Below are 12,557 nucleotides of genomic sequence, written 5' to 3'. Positions count from 1 at the left end.
ATCTAATATAAGGTGGAGTGCCTTACTGTGAGAAGGGACTTATGAAACTAGTGAGGTAAGACATCTCTCATCACATTACCTGGAGGTGACAACAATCTCAGAGTAGAGCCTCTGAGGAATTCAAAGGGAAGAAGCTTCTACTGAGCCTAAGCTAAGTGCCATAGCCCTACGTGACAGAGGCTGTAGCATCCTGCTGAAGAGAGCACCATGCCACCCAGCTTTGGAAAAGACAGCTGCTTCCCTTCAAGAATAAATCCAAGGGCAGCTAGGTGGCGCAGTGGATAGAGCACCGGCCCTGGATTCAGGAGGACCTGAGTTCAAATCCAGCCTCAGACACTTAACACTTACTAGCTGTGTGACCCTGGGCAAGTCACTTAACCCTAATTGCCTCACCAAAAAAAAAAATGAATCCAGTGAGTCCATGCACACACTAAAAAAGGAAAATAGCTGAACAACTTGCCTGGCCCAGCGTGGTAGCAGCAGACCAGTAACCAAACAGCCTTCCTGCCCCAATCTAAAGCATTCAAGCCCAACAAGCACCCAGCACGATAGTTTGAATGAGTTGTTCAGCCTACCAGCAGCAGATTGGTTTTCCAAGCCAAGCATTGGACACCAAACCCTATGAAGAAAGAGTAACCTAAATAGTAGAGTGACTTATCCATCATCACCATAGCCCACAGTGAAATTCATGAGGACCTTCCAGGGAAATGGATATGGAGACCCAGCAGTTCTAGAGTTAAGAGCTCCCTTGTCCACCCATAGATATTCCCTATACATGTGCCTCACAAAACTGTTCTGGAAGTTTAGGTCAACCCTTTCCCTCTACAGACTGTATATTTGTGATATAGTAAGCTCTTCTTTCTATGACATTTGAGATAATACTTTTACTAAATAACTGAGTCTACTGGCTGATTGATAAAGGGAAAGTACATTGGTAGGGGCTTGTGATCTAGCGTTAAGAGAATAGTTACTCACCCGGTTACTCTAAAAGCAGTTACAAACATCACTCTGGGGGTGAGTGAGCCCCACTGGAGTTATTTACATATTTAACACTTTCCATTGCTTTAGAGCTAGAAGGAGCCTTATAAGCCATCCAGTCCACCATAATTTTATAAAGGAGGAGATATATATAATAAATAATATAAATATAAAAATATATATATATTTATAGACCAGAAAGATCATGATTTGCTCAAGCTAATGAAAGTGGTAATGACAAAGTCAGGATACAAATGTAGGTCTTACATAAAATCCAATACTCTATTCACTATACCCCTTTGCCTCTCACTTTACAGCCTCTAAAATACCTTCCTTCATCTTTCCTCTCCATTTCACAGATGAGAAAACTGATATCCTTCAAGGTTAAATATCTTACTCTTTTTTTTTTTTTTTGGCGAGGCAATTGGGGTTAAGTGACTTGCCCAGGGTCACACAGCTAGTAATTGTTAAGTGTCTGAGGCTGGATTTGAACTCAGGTCCTCCTGAATCCAGGGCTGGTGCTCTAACCACTGCACCACCTAGCTGCCCCCTAAATGTCTAACTCTTAATCATTGTATTCATGGGTTGCAAAGCCAAGACTCCAACCCAGATCTTTTCCACTGCATTATACTGATTTCATATAGCATTCTCAAATCAAATGCCAAGCCCTTCTTCCCAGACCTCACTAACTTAGATACCTTTAACCTCTTCTGTAAAATAGATATGGTGGTGCTATTTGCAGCACGGTGTAGCAGATTAAGAGAGCCAGCCTTAGAAGGAGAAGGAATACCATATTCAAGTCCTCCCTCTGACATATACTTTCTGTCCAACCCTGGGCAAGTGCCCCAGGCAACTCTCTACCTACAAGTTACAGAACAGCTGTCAGTTTTTGTGTTGATGATGTTCCCTACACCAGTGAAACTTCAGATTCAGAACCTGCCCCACCTCTTTCCCAAATTCTTGCCCTTTAAATTTGATGAGTTGTTCATCTCACCTGGGTTCATATACTTTTAAATCTACAGCTGATTATAAAATAAGTGATTGCATTATTCCTCACTGGAGCATGATCATTACCTCATGCCTTTAGATTTCACATTTTCTCTCAGAATTGCTTATCATCTTAGTTCTGCGACAACTGGTAAATCCTCAACATCCACATTGTTTTGAAATTTCTTTTATGAGACTCAATCGCCTCCCACTCATCACCTCCCACAGATTCTGTGACTAATCTTTTCTCTTAGGATGGCATTGTATATGTTCCTTTGATTTTCCAACTTATAATACAGGATTGTTATGGAGGCTAAAGAGGAGTAAACACACTCACGTGTGTGCACACACACACACACACACAGAGTCCTTTGTAGTTGCCCCTAACAAGCTTACAATCATTACAAGGAAAGGTAATAAAAAAGATTTAATATTTCAATCATTTATAGTGTCATCTCCTTTTACTAATGCAGATTATAAACCCTTGAAGACTTGCTAGATGGTTTAAGAGAGTTGTTCAGGCTAAAAAAAGTCCATTACCTTGTAGCCAGGTTGGCCTGAACTTTGCTCTGATGACAGATAGACAGTTTATCATGGAGCCTGTATTCAAATCCTTTCCAGCTCAATAGAACCTATTAGAATTTGTTTTCCACTGGTATAGCCTTCAAGAACCCAGCAAGACCTCCACGCCTCAGTGGAGCATTGGAGTAGCATCTTCATGGGGAACTACTAATGATTACATGACAACATGAGTAATACAGATGATAAGTGACTTAGGAGACCAGAGAAGGAGGAAGTAAGCAGGGAAGGCTTCATCAAAGAGAAGACATTAGAACTAATCAGTGAAGAACAGATAGGATTTGGAAAGACATAAAGGAAGAAGGAAGCAGGTACAAAATCAATTATTCAATCAACAAGCACTTGTTAAATATGTTATACATGAAATCTGTGCTAGGAAGTAGAGATAAAATAAAACAGTCCTTGCTCTCAAGGGGCTTAAATTCTAATAGAGACAATATGCATGTGCATTTGTATATAAAGACTTTATCCTCCAGGAAATAGGAAACCATTGACATTTTTTGAGCAAGGGTGTGGCATGATGAAAATAGTATTTTAGGAAGATTAATTAGGTTAATTAAGATTAATTAATTTAGGAAGATTAAGTGGTGTGAAAAATAGGGGGAAACCGGAGATAGGGAGATTAGCTAGGAGGTTGAGATAGTTCCAATGTTAAGGGCTGGGCCCTTGGATTAGGGTAGAAGTGGTGGGATTATGAAGGAAAGAACAGATGCAAAAAAAAATTAGAAAGGAAAAATCAACAGGACTTGCTAAATTATTAGATAGAGGGGGGTACAGGAGAAGAAAAAAACTCAAGATGACTGACATGTCAAGTGTAGGTAATAACCAAGGATGACTGAAACCCTATCTTTCACATTACTCCCATTATCATCCACAGATTAAATCACTTGGAAGGTATTCTGTCCTCACATTGCTTTCCTCAAAGATTCCTTCCCACTGTCTCATTGCATGAAATGCTTAGTATGGGTGTGGGTGGGTGTGTATGTTTGTTTGTGTGTGTGTGTGTGTGTGTGTGTGTTTTTAGGGTGGAACGGTATCCTCTTATCAATAGATTCTCACTGCCTCCCTCCACCTTCCAATGAATATGGTCATAGAAAGTGAGGAGCTGGTAATGAAGAATAAAGATGTAATTATAATCATAAAGATGCATCTTTTCCACTGTGTCCCTTATGAAGGATGAAAAGGTTTCTTCTTAACTGAACAGGCATGATCAACTCCATTAACTGATGATGAGTGACCTTAATCCCTTCCAGTCCTTTAAAAGGCTGAGCTCACCAGCTCTGCAAAGAATACAGAGAGGGAGCTGCTTGGCAGAACGTGGCCATCTCCCCTGTCCCCTTGCTTACACCAAGAGCAAAGGGCATTTTGAAGTAGGGCTATGCACCCAGTAGGAGACATTGCATCCAGTGGATAGCTGAGGCATGCCCTCTCCAGACAGAGATGTGGAGTAATAAAAAGAGGAAGCAACTTCAAAGACCATGACATCTGGAAACAGAAGAGAGCCAAGCCTATGAATTCAAGGGATAGCTATACCTGACGATCAAGAATTGAGTTTGGAGAGAAACAGACCCTGAGAGGAGAGCTAAGCTAAGCAACCCACTCAGCGAAGATTCTGTGCCCAGTCAGGAGCTGCATGATGAGTCTTTGGGGACAGAAAGAACAAATAAGGCCCCATAGTACTGGGGGCATTGCTTTGGCGATGTATTCCCTATATGTGTGACACTATAACCATACTCTAAATTTGTGCCCATTCTCTCACATCTATTTGTGGGAGAGTGTGCCCCAGATTTATGGAAGAAATGCTTTCTAGCTACTGTTTTTACTCTGATATCTTAGTAAATGGCATAGTAGACAGCTTTGTTCTAATTGTGTCTATTTTTGGAGAGACTTGCAACCTGGTTCAGGGGGCTAACTTACCCAAGGAATTGGAGGCTCATCACGAATCTTGTAAAATAGATTTATTAGGAGAGAGAAATATGGCCGCGGAACAAATCACCTTGGTGACTGTCCCACTGGAGTAAGGGAAGACTGGTCTTTTGTATTTTTACCAGACCAAAGGGAAGGAAGGATTTTACAAAGAACTGGGAGGGAAATGTAACCACAGGGAAGGGCTTTTGGAATAATGGGACATTAGTAAGATATGCAGCACCCATCTGTATTTTGCATATCAATGTACTGGGGTCCTGCTTGGCAACACCCATTCCTGAGGTGGGAGACAGAGCTGCCCCTCCCCTGGGCGAGTTTAAGGATTCCTTGTGGGGTTGGGATCTTCAGGTTTCTTGGGGTCCCACTGTATTCCCATAACATGTCTACTGGCTGAGTGTTAAGGGAGAATTCACCTTTGGGGATTTTATGAGCTTTAATTTTAGGAGGGCAGATTTACAAATACCTTAGAATCTGTGGGTAGTTTCACCCTTTGGTGAAATGCCCCAGAAGAGTTAAGACAGTGGTAAAAATGAAAACACTTAATCCATTTTAATAGATTTTCTTTGCTGCCCAGAGAACTAAAAAGAAAAACCTCATCAATAACATTTGACATTTTAGGGCTGGGTGTTGACACCTTGGGTGTATGTTTCTTCTTCACCACAATCTAGAGCCCCTGGGCCTGTATCTCTTGGACCTCTGCTGCCTTCTGTTGCTGGGCACAACTCTGTTCATAGGAATTCCACCACCATCACCACCCTCCTTCCGTAGTTATTTTTGTCCCACATGAAAGAATTCCTAGTTAGGGGCCTGCTGGCCATTTGGAGAGCAGATGCAGCCTGGTAGCAGAACTTTACTCAAAGCCTTTCCAGCTTTGTAGAACTTGCCTGAGCTTACTCTCTACTCGCATATCACTTGTGAAGCCAGGGTTCCTGCCACATCATTGTGAGGCACTGGAATAAGACTTTTTTCTTAGATAATTTTCTCACTCCATTCTCAATCTGTTGCTTTGCCTGCTTTCAACTCCACAAAACAAGATACTCCCTGGTCTTTCCCAGTTTCTTTTTTCCCTCCTTTTGTGTGTGTCTCCCGTTTAGATTATAAGCTCCTTGAAGGCAGTCTTTTTATTATCTCCCCAGGGTAGCACAATGCCTGGCATGATGTTCAGGAAGACTAGCACCTCTGGTGTGAGGATTTGCCAAGCCTTTTTCAGGGCTGTTCATCCACCATTGGTGTCCACCTGTCACCCAACTCTCACTTGTGACTCCAAGAAGCTGTAGCATGTACAGGGACCATACCATAGTAAAAATGTCTTGGGACATGGGCTAAACCAGGTAAAGGATAACAGATAGGCCTCAAACCATTGGTGAATTAGGGAGATGTCTAGCCAAAAGCGTGTGAAGACTTCCCCCAGTAGAATGGATGGATGAGAACGATTTGTTCCAATAGCCATGAAGTCGGCTGAAGCAGGTGTTGTGGAGCACTTAGAGCTTGGTCAGGTATCCAAGACATCAAGGTCACCCCCTGCATCCCAAGCCACTGCCAGTCATCTTGACTGGCATCTTGCTACTGTACTTCAATGACTCTGAAAGAGAGTGGGGCCTATGACTGTGCAACTCTGCCTTACTTAAATCCAATTCATGTGCAAGTCAAGAAGTTACCCAATGATGTTCCTCTTCCAAAAGGTAAGATGAACAACAATAAATGTTGTTTGGATTGAATTGGATCAGATTATATTAGATTGGGTTTGATTGCACTGGATGGGAGACATGTAAAATGCATGAAGATCCACAAATCTGCTTTTGTGCCACCCTTGAGTTAGGAATTTATTTTTTACATTTTTAAATACAAAACAATTTTGTTTAAAACTATAAAAAAAATTCTTAGCTCAAAAGCTATCAAAGACAGGTTGTAAGCTGTATGTGGTCTATAAGCTGTAGTTTGCTGTAGTATGTGGTCTACAATGCCTAGCTGAAGCATAACTGTCAAAAGCCTTTGTCATCCTAGGTGACATCCTTGCTGACCTTGTGGTAAAGGATTAATCTAAAGGAATTGTTTTATTTCAAAGAATTTTAAGGTACTTCCCTTTGTAAAGTGAAGAAGTAGCCTCTCATTTATCGAATCAAACCAACACTATCCATCGTCTCCTGTGAGAGAGTTGTGGTACTAAATACAAGATGTATAAACCATGCCCTCAAAGAACTGATAAGCTCTGGGTAGATAAGGCATTGGTATGTGAAAAGTATTTTGCATATACAAGATAAACAATAAAAAAAATACATATACCTAACCTTTTACTGTGGCCAAATTTTTTGCAACCTCCACATTCAGTTATTTTGTGTTTTGTTTTGTTTTGGTTTTTTTTGGTGGGGCAATGAGGGTTAAGTGACTTGCCCAGGGTCACACAGCTAATAAGTGGCAAGTGTCTGAGGCTGGATTTGAACTCAGATCCTCCCGAATCTAGGACCGGTGCTTTATCCACTGCACCACCTAGCTGCCCCTACATTCAGTTATACAACCCCACATGGGGATGGACCCACAGTTTAAGAAGCTGTATTATAGACAACCAGTGCTATTAGTTCAGAGGAAAGGAAGATCCCTATAGACTTGAATAGGCTGCTCAAGGCACTTGAGCTGGGCCTCTTCACTTGGAAAGGGCATTAGATTTGTTCTCCTTGGTTCCAAAAGACAGAACTAGGAGTAATGAGAGGAAGACTTACATTCCATACAAAGAAAAACAGAGCTAGCCAAAAGGGAAACTGACTACCTTAGGAAGGAGGTTCTCCCTCTATAGTGCTATCAAAGAGAAGAGCGGATGACCTCATGTTTGAAATGTTACAGAAAGAATTCCTAGGGGCAGCTAGGGGGCCCAGTAGACGGCCTCAGACACTTGACACTTACTAGCTTTGTGACCCTGGGCTGCTGGTTGGATTCAATAGCCTCTGAGGTCACAGAATCCCAGGGGCCATAATAGCTTATAAAAATAGTTTCTACAATTCTAGTTACAAAGCACTCTCCTCTTTATGAGGTAGGAAGTCAAAATATTCTTATCCCCATTTGACAGATAAAGAAGCTAAATCTAAGAGAAGTTAAGTAACTGCTTCAAGGTTACATAGTTTCTGGTTATGTATTGGAACTTGGATTCAAACTCAGGTCTCTCCTGACTCCATGCTCAATAAAATGTAGAGTACACCATCCTGACTTCAATTTTGGTAAATATTTGTTATTCACACAAACAAACAAACAAACAAAAAAGGGGGCAGCTAGGTGATGCAGTGGATAAAGCACTGGCTGTGTATTCAGGAGGACCTGGGTTCAAATCCAGCCTCAGACACTTGACACTTACTGGCTGTGTGACCCTGGACAAGTCACTCAACCCTCATTGCCCTGCCAAAAAACAAAAAACAAACAAAAAAACCAAACAAACAAATATTTGTTACTCACTTACTATGTGCCCCAAACTAGTAGCTAGGCATTGGGAACAGTGCCAAAGGAAGCATAGGATGTGGTCCCTGACTTTGAGTTTATGGCCTAGAAAGCCTTTGTCATCCTAGGTGGCATAGAGATATAAAAACTGTTTTGACGTTTACTGCATAATAATCTTGTCTACCCAGAGGACTTTTTGGTAGCATTGTGGCACTACCTATATATGACTTACCCACAGTCAATTTAAGAGAGCAGTCAGTACCTGAGGTTCAATTCCCAGCTTAGAGAAGTCTTTGGAGAAGCCTTCTGAGATAGAAAGGACCTATCTCTCCTCTTGGGTTGATTTGTTAATTCAATTGGTTAGGGAGAACAAACACCTGAAGCCAGGCAAAATTCAGGATAAATAGATGAGATCTGCCCACTGCTGTGAGTCAGAAATGGGAAAATAATGTCATACTGCTTACCCATCAATCAGCCTCCTCAGCAATCCAGTTTGAAATAGTTCACATCCTCAAAATGATATCTCTTTGAAAGGAAAAATAATACCAATTACAGGCTTTGTTCAAGTTTTATACAAATCAAATTCAAGGCACCTACAAATATATCACTGACAGAGGATTCTTACAGAGTAGCTCTTTCTATAACACAGGTTCTTTTTTTTTATGCTTTTTTTTTTTTTTGTGGAGCAATTGGAGTTAAGTGACTTGTCCAGGGTCACACAGCTAGTAAGTGTTAAGTGTCTGAGACCAGATTTGAACTCAGGTCCTCCTGAATCCAAGGCTGGTGCTTTATCCACTGAGCCACCTAGCTGCCCCTATAACACAGGTTCTTAATCTTGGGGTGTGTGTGTGTGATATGCCCTTTTGGCAGTCTGGTGAAGTCCACAGACACCTCAGAATAATGTTTTCATATGCAAAAAATATACTGAAATATAGTTATAATTATTTTTTAAATTCACAAACCCCAGGTTAAGAACCTCTTTTTTAAAGCACTTGGAAATTTTAAAGTGTATGTACCTACCACTTACCATTAGACCAATCTGCATACAGCTATATTTCCTTCCTTTACACTAAGCCATCAGGATACCCTAAAGGGTTTACAAATAATCATAGAACAATCCTACTTTGGGCCCTGACCACAGGGTCACTGAATATAAAAGCATGATGGGGAAAAGAACCAACTTGATGGATGGATGGATGGATGTTTTGCCCAGCATTCTCTAATTTCCTACTTCTGAGAAAGGACAATAGAGGCATTCCAACATAACTCAGACTTGTAGTGGCACCCTCCTTGGAATTTCTTCCCACAAGCCTATTCAACCTCAAGGTAAGGAATTGGGTGATGCTGGGTAAACCACCAGCAAGTTGTTTCCCCTCCACTATGGCTCAAGTGGGGTGAAAAGGCAGGTTACAGAAGCATAAAATAGAATATAATAACTACATAAAGAAGTACAAAGTGTTTAAAAGGGTTTAGAAGAGGAAGGAGACTTTTAAACAGGGAAACTTAGAAAAATTCCATAGGGGAAACGATATTCAAGTTGAGCCTTGATAAGAATGGGATATGGGGGGAGAAAAAGGGAGAGTGTTATAGGCCTGGGGAATGGTAGGAACAATAATAATAGCTCATATTCTTAATGCTTGGTAAAGCTCTTGGTAAATACATTTTGTTTTTATTGTTTAGTCTTTTTCAGTCATGTCCAATTCTTTTTGACTCCCTTTGGGGTTTTCTTGGCAAAGATATTGGAGTCCTTTGCCATTTCCTTCTCCGGCTCATTTTACAAATGAGGAAACTAAGGCAAACAGGGTTAAGCTGTGTGCCCAGGGTCACACAGCTAGTAAATATCTGAGACCACATTTGAACTCAGGTTTTCCTGACACCCGACCTGGTGCTCTATCCACTGCACCACCGAGCTGCCTCTATATTAATATAGTTAGTGAAGTAAAATTAACTATGGGATAAGATAGAATATAATAGGAAGAAATAGGATTGAATGGAATGGAATGTTAGAGCTAGGAGGCAAATTAAAAGTTATGTAGCTCAATCTTCAACATCTTACATATGGGGAAACAGATTTGGATAATTAGAAAACATTTTGGATAGAGCACTAGGCCTAGAGTTGGGAAGACCTTAGTTCAAATTCAACCTTAGATACTTAGAAGCTGGACAAATCATTTAACCCTCTTTGCCTCAGTTTCCTCATCTGTAGAATGAGCTAGAGAAGGAAACAGCAGGGGCAGCTAGTTGGTGCAGTGGATAGAGCACCGGCCCTGGAGTCAGGAGTACCTGAGTTCAAATCCGGCCTCAGACACTTAACACTTCCTAGCTGTGTGACCCTGGGCAAGTCACTTAACCCCAATTGCCTCACTAAAAAAAAAAAAAAAAAAAAGAAGGAAACAGCAAACCACTCCAGTATCTTTGCCAAGAGAACCCCAAATGGGGTCACAGTCAGACACAACTGAAAAATGACTGAACAACAACAAAACGTCTAAACTGTATGAAATAATCACTGTTAAGAAATTCTTATTTTTATTTAACTTTAATACCTCTTTCATCTGTTAAGCCCATTTCCTTTTGGTCAAACCTTGGCAGGGATGAGAGAATGGCATAAAGTACAAGAAGAGTTGAGAGAAGTAAGACACCAGTGAGGGCCAGAATATTCAGTGAAAGCTTGATGGAGGAAGAAGGGATAAAGAGGCACCTTTTCCATGAAAAAGTGGGAGGGGGTGTATGGGGTACAGCATAAACCCCAAGGAACTTATGTTCCATGTCCATTGGAACATGGAGGCAGCCCCTTTTTATATTTTCAAAGAGGTAGAAGATCATGACCTAGAGCTGAAATGACATATGAGGAAACTGAGGCCTAGGGAGATTCAGGGTCACATAGGAAGTCAGTCAGTCATTAGCAGAGCTGAGATTTGAACTTACGTCCTTTGACTTCAATACCAACACTTTTTTCACTCCAGAAAACTGCCTCCTAAAGAGAGATTAGTAGTATGGTATCCTGGTCAAGGACTCCAACAACACAAGGACAACAACAACGATGGATAATTATATAGTGTTTTAAAAAAAAGCTTTCATGAGTTATCTCATTTGGACCTCATAATAACCTTGTAAGGTGATCCTACTATTTTATAGGTCAGCAATGTAAGGCTCCGTCAATGACTCCACGGCCAATTAGTGTTGGAATTGAGATTCAGATCAGATATCTTCTGACTCTGAGCCCTCTCTTCTCTCCAGTACAGCAGGCGCAATCTCTCTAAGAGTCAATCCTCTGTTCCTCTAGACGGTGAAGGAAAGGGGATAGAGTGCTGACCATTCAGAAAAAGGCAACCACAGACTGAATCACCAGTTCCCCTAGCAAACAACATCAATTAACATGTTCAAGGTCTTCCTTCCTGGTAGGATGGATGTGGGTGAGATGGGAGAGAATCAGAGAAAGAAATAGGCAGATTCGACTTTTAAGGGAACAAAATCGTTTTCAGGGCTGCAATCAAATATTTAAAATTGAGCAGGGCTTTGGAAAATCTGGTCTGGTGATGTCCAATTAAGACAGAATTTCACTCTCTTCTTGCTTCTTCTCAGCTGCTCACCATGTGGCGTGCCCTTAACTAGTAAAGGACAAAAGGCATTTTAGCATCTAGAATTTCTGAGGGCAGCATTAATCACAATGAAATTTGACTGAGCAAAGACCTTGTTCGACTAATAAAGTGATTTAAAGCTCTCTAGTGCACATGCATTAGAAATGATAAAAGCCAGAAAAAGCTCCCCCAATGGGAGTTCTCCACTAATGACATCATAGATCTTTTGTGTAGTATCATTATTTCATAACTCATTACTGGTTTGTCCAGTTATCTTTAAAGGAATATAATCTCTTATTGGGCAGGGATACTCAGTTCTGGATATGGGTTCACATCCCAACTGATGCTTACTAGCTATGTGACCTTAGACAAGTCACTTAACTACCGTGGGTCTTAGTTTCCTCTTCTGTAAAATGAATGGTAGGACTCGAGGGTCTCTGAGGACCCAACAAGTTCTGTGATTCTCATAATATAGCCATGCTTCTTTACCCCCTTCCTCCAACCAATCATCTCTTTGCATCTGCCTTTTCAAAGAAACACTGCCAAATAACCAGTATGTTTAGAAATTATGTCCTGAGGACTAAGGTAGATTTAACCAAAAGCATGGTTTTAATTTTGAGTTATTGCAATAGATAGGGGCCCTCAAGAAATAAGGTCAAGTCCTCCAGAAACTAAGAAGATATGAAATGGTCTCAGGGAGCCACCTGAAAAGTGAAAATGGGGTTCGATTTTATTTTCAGTTCACCAGTCCTAATTCCATGACTAAATTTGAAGCCAGTTGGGTAAATATGATGGCTAAACTGTGTGTCTGCTCCATAGATAACTAGGCTTCCCCTTTCTCTCTAAAAAAGGGTGGTCTGAAAGAGCAATAGGTCTTCAGATCTTAGGGCTAGAAAGGCTTTCACAGTCAGTTCCTCTGATTTCAGGTAGTTCCCCCAATCCATCTGTCCGAATATTTAAAGATCTTCAGAGAGAGATGCAGCCTTGTACAGAGCCTGAGATTTATTTGGAATCTGAGGACTTGGATTTGAGTCCCAGACCTGTTGTGTGACATTGGGCAAGTCAGCTAACTTCTCTGGGCTGTCA

General features: G+C 41.1%; 1 protein-coding gene across 1 annotated transcript in view; it reads left to right on the top strand.

Moving 5' to 3' along the window:
• Positions 1 to 12,557, top strand: part of AQP9 (aquaporin 9) — a 63,662-nt gene that overhangs the window by 29,170 nt on the left and 21,935 nt on the right. The window lies entirely within an intron of this gene.

This window comes from Dromiciops gliroides, chromosome 2 (assembly GCF_019393635.1).
Source record: "Dromiciops gliroides isolate mDroGli1 chromosome 2, mDroGli1.pri, whole genome shotgun sequence".
NCBI lineage: Eukaryota > Metazoa > Chordata > Mammalia > Microbiotheria > Microbiotheriidae > Dromiciops > Dromiciops gliroides.
Note: the sequence above shows the minus strand (reverse complement) of the source record. Positions and strands in the feature narration are given on the sequence as shown.